This window comes from Vulpes lagopus, chromosome 2, assembly GCF_018345385.1.
Source record: "Vulpes lagopus strain Blue_001 chromosome 2, ASM1834538v1, whole genome shotgun sequence".
Taxonomy (NCBI): domain Eukaryota; kingdom Metazoa; phylum Chordata; class Mammalia; order Carnivora; family Canidae; genus Vulpes; species Vulpes lagopus.
Window position 1 is genome coordinate 131,301,892 of NC_054825.1, and position 4,890 is coordinate 131,306,781.

At 37.6% G+C, this 4,890-nt stretch overlaps 1 pseudogene; it reads right to left on the reverse strand.

Moving 5' to 3' along the window:
- Positions 1 to 1,278: 1,278 nt before the first annotated feature.
- On the reverse strand, positions 1,279 to 3,356 carry LOC121478231 (annotated as a pseudogene).
- Positions 3,357 to 4,890: the final 1,534 nt, after the last annotated feature.

Below are 4,890 nucleotides of genomic sequence, written 5' to 3' on the forward strand. Positions count from 1 at the left end.
TGTTGTACTGTTGGTTTTCCTTTAAAATTCTGTTTAAAAATGGTTTTTTAATTGTTATAAAAAGTTACATGTTATCTGAAGAAAATTTAGGGCCTATGGAAAAGTAAAAAGCAAAATAAATATCATCTATGATCTAGATGATAGCCACTACTGACATTTACTTCTGTTCTTTTAGTCTTTTTCTGTGAGTATATACTATTTATATATTTATGCATGTATATTGTATGTTTATAAGTATAAGATCATATTGCTCAGAAACCAGCCTTAAAACTTAACACCTTCCCAATGCAATTTTAAATCACTGCTCCATCTTCATTTTATGTTCCTCAGTTAATGTACCCAATATTATTTCTTTCTTACAAACAACTCTGGTATGGATGTTGTAGCTTCATTTTTGTGCTTATCCACAATTACTTCCTTAGATTAAGTTTGTAATTCCAATGTCAAATGAAATGCAAATTTTAGGATTTTGATTCCTTGTGCCAAATTATCAACCTGGAAAAAGTTGCATCAACTGTCATTCCCACCTGGTTTATGGGATTCCCTACATTTTTTCCAAAAATGGGTTTTGCTGGGTTTTTTTGAATGACCAATTTGATAAATGAAAAATTATGCATATTTACATTTTTCATTTTTTTCATTATGGACATTATATTTTTAAGAAATAGTTGGGTTTCTGTGTTTGTAAATTGCCTGATTATGTTCTCTATTCTTTTTTCTTTTTTAAAAAATATTTATTTATTTTAGAGAGAAAGATCACAAGTGGAAGGGAAGGGCAGAGGGGGAGAGAGAGAAAGAGAGAGAGAATCTCAAGCAGATTCTTTGCTGAGTATGAAGCCTGACTTGGGGCTCAATCCCACAACCCTGAGATCATGACCTGAGCCAAAACCAAGAGTTGGATGTGCCCCTGAACCATCATTTTTTTCAGTTGAGGTGCTCATCTTTTTCTCATTGATTTTTAAACTTTCTTTAAAAAACTAAGTTTATTTCACACATATATTTTTATAGTCTCTCCACCATTTCCATTTGTCTGACCACGATGACAAATGTTCTGTCAAAGCATTCCACATGTATTTAAAACCAAGCAAAAGGTGGAGTTCTGCCTTTGAAAACTAAGCAGGCATTTGGGACAACACGTTGGCATTGCAACCTGGACCACATTTATCAGACACAGTAAAGAAGGTTCTCACTCTACATTATAAAAAGGACAACCAGAGATCACCTATTACAGAAATAAAATGAGATGGAAGATTTTAATAAGCTGTTTAAGCTGTTTACTTAAAGAGATTTCCTCCACTGCCAGAGATCTTGAATATCTTCTGGGTCAGTCATCCAAAAACCGTGCTTCATATAATTGACGAGCTTGGCTTTCTCTTTGGAAAGAGAATTGCCTTTTTCTATACTTTCTTCCATTTTTGCTTTAATGTCTTCTATAGAATTAGGACCATTTTATGTTTTAGGAGTTTTTCTCTCTCTTTTTTTAAAATGAGGATTCTTGATCTTTTGATCTTGGTGTTCATGATTTTGAATCTTTCATTCTGGTTTTATTTTTGTGCATTTTTGGCTGGAGTATCTCACGTCAATTTCTTTACTGGAGCATTTTCTCCTCTCATGCTCTTCCTCCTCTTCCTCTTTTTCATCTTTCTTCTTCAGCAGCAAGTTTGATTTCCTTGCATGGATCCTTGCCTCCACTTCCAAGGGCTGCTTGCTCTCCAGATATACTTAGGAATTTCATTTCTCCTCTTCATCATCTGATTCTACGTCTTCCTCCAGCATTATATGCTGTCCATTAGTATGTATGGGCTCCCAACTACCCTTCACCCACAAGCCACAGGTGTTGTTATTTCAAAGCCCAAAGGAATTCATGGCCTGTATAGACATTTTCAAAGTTCCTAATGTTATTGGACTGCCCTCCTAATTCCTTGTCTCTGCTCCAGTGATGCACAGCTCATCTTTTGCACCAGCCCTTAACCTATTCTTAGAGATAACTGGTACTCATTTTATTAGATATCTACCTTAAAATAAAAATCTGTGTCCATCTTAATTTACAACAAAAAAGATAGTTCTGGGGCCTCAGGGGGCCCATGTCCATCCCCATCAAATCATCAGTGGGGTGGTGCAGAAGAGATAAGCGACTGCTGAGCAAGAGAACTGTTGTGCATGACAGTCATACCAGGGTTCTTCTTACTGACTTTTAATTACTTTATGTACATTAAGCATACTTTGTCTGTTTTCTGTGTTAACGTTTTCATTGGTTATTGGATTTCAGTTTTCTTTCAATTTTATTGATGTACTGTTATTGTAGTGACTTTGGTGGCAGTTCCTGTTTGTGTGTGTGTGTGTGTGTGTGTGTGTGTGTGTGTTCCTTTTATTTGTTTGCTTCTCTGAAGCAGTCACCTCTGTTACTGTTAGGATTTCTGTCATTGGTATCATACTTCGAAATGCCACCCTGATCATTAGGTCATATAATGCTTGTCCATATTTCTTTTAGTCCATTATCACTTAATCTTAAATCTGCAATTTATTTTATTTTATTTTAAATCTGTGGTTTGTTTTGAAGAAAGGTCTAATTTCAGGATACAACTTCAAAATATTCCATTCTCATTTTGGTTTGTAAAGCAGCCAGTAGGATGGTTATTGACCATGACTTATTTTTCTATAGTGAATGCATTTGCATGCATTGTGTCTATGTTGCTAAATATCGTTATACCTGTAACCGAGCCCAAGCTCATTCCACTGGTCACATGACAGGCCAGAAAGTTGAGGAGCAAGAAGTTGGGGTAGGAAAGTGACTTTTTTGGGAAGTCAGAAAACTGAGATGATGGGCTTTTGTCTTAAAGAACCATCATTCCTCAGCATGAACTTTGAGCTTCTTTTGTTAGGAAGAGGGGGAGGTGGGAAGGAGTTGGAATCAAGAGGTGACAGATATGTGTAGGCATTCTAGTGCTCATAATGGTCTGAGGAAGTTTATTGAAACTTTTCTGTCCTTTATCAGTTGATCTTTGAGTACAGGAATATTGTCTTGCCATTCCTGTAAATCTTAAACATAGCATTGCTGTTTCTGTACATGCTTACTTATCTCTTCAGGTGAGGTGGGTTTTGAGTAAAGAGTGGTTTTTGCAAATCTTAGCTTTAAGCAAAGTTCCTTCAATGATTAACATGCCTACAGGCAGGGCTAAGCAGAACTTTCCTAGCTATGGGTCAGAGCAGTAGGGCAGTAGAAGCAATATGCAGTCAGACATGCTAAATTTCTCCCTGTTACATCCATACCTGGGCCTAAGCCTCACTGTGAGCATCACCATAAAAGTCAGGATGTGGCCTTGACCATACTGGCCTGGAAGAAGTAAGAAGGCCATCAGTGTAATGCTTGCTGGCACATTCAAATTTCTATATTGGGCTTCTCAGAGACTCAAAATTATGGTCATGTTGAGACCTCTGAGAATAATATGTGTATTTCAGTCATTGGTCAGAGTGTCCATAGTTTATGAGAAGCTCCTGAGAGGGATGAAGAAGAGGAAGGAAGAGACCGGTGGTTTAGTCTCCATTCCCAGAGCTCCCAGCTGGGCAGATTGCAGAGTCCTAGACACCTGTGCACACAAATAGCATTTCTCCCGTGTTGCCCGACTCTGAATGCCACCAGCTGCAGAACAGATTGTTTCCTACTTTTAGACTCAAACTTTCTCTTTCCTTTTTTCTTTCTTTTGCAGAGCTTCCAACATGAGAACACATTCCAGTTGTAGACTCAGAGGACTCTTCCTAGATCACACAAACATATGCAGCTATACCAGATTTGCAAATAGACAAAAGGGGGCACATCTTGTTGTTCCTGGTTTTGATGTTCCTAAGTTAATGTCTCATAAAGAAAAAATTCTGGTTGTCAGTAGACTGGGGTATTTGGCAGGTAGGTGACCCAGGTGAGGGGAAATGAGTGGGCAAAGAGAGGTACAAGGAATTCTACCCATTTAGGAAGTGCTTCCACTCATGTTTTTTATTTGTGTTTTAAATTATGGGAGTGACTCACAGGCACTTAGTGAAAGTAACTGATTAAATTAACCTTATCAGTAATGAGGTTGCCTGGCCTCTATGCTAGCAGACAGCTCGGTAGCTGGTTGGTATTTAATTAGCTGCCTGGTGACTGGTGAAAACAATGTGGGTTGAGTTCCACTTAAACAAGTATATAGTACATCAATCTTGCTATATTATATCTAGACATTATTAAAATTAAGAAATGAAAAAAAATTAAGAAATGACATAATGAATTATTTGTTTTCCTTATTCACACAAAGCAGATGCTCAGGACTCACTTTAGTTAGATATAGTAAATTGGGATTGGATGTGTTGTGTGAAGTGAATACTCTGCCTGTTATAGGATAAATGTTGTAGCAATTGTCCTGCTCTGGCTGTATTGGAAACAATAAATTATATTCTTAATACAATTTGCTGTTCTTCAAATGCCTAGTTGAAATTCGAAGGTTATAAAATCAGATACTGGAGTAGTAGGATGCAAAGTGCTATGGACTGAATTGTGTCTCCCCAAAATGCATAAAGGGAAGTCCTAACCCCCAGTGTGATTGTAATTATCTCTTAAGAGATAATTAGGATTAAATGAGGTCTTAAGATTGTGTCCTAACTGGTAGGTTTGGGAGCCTTATAACAAGAGAGAGGAAAGGTCTCTCTCTCCCTACATGCACGAACAACAGAGACAAGGCCTTCTGAGAAGGTGGCTGAGTGCAAACCTTAAGGAGCGAGCCCTCACAAGACACCAACCCTGCTGGCTTCTTGATCTGGGAATTCTAGCCTCCAGAACTGTAGGCAAATACATTTATATTGCTTATGCCTCTCAGTCTATGATTTTTTTAATGGCAGTCCAAGCAGACTGAGACAGAAAGA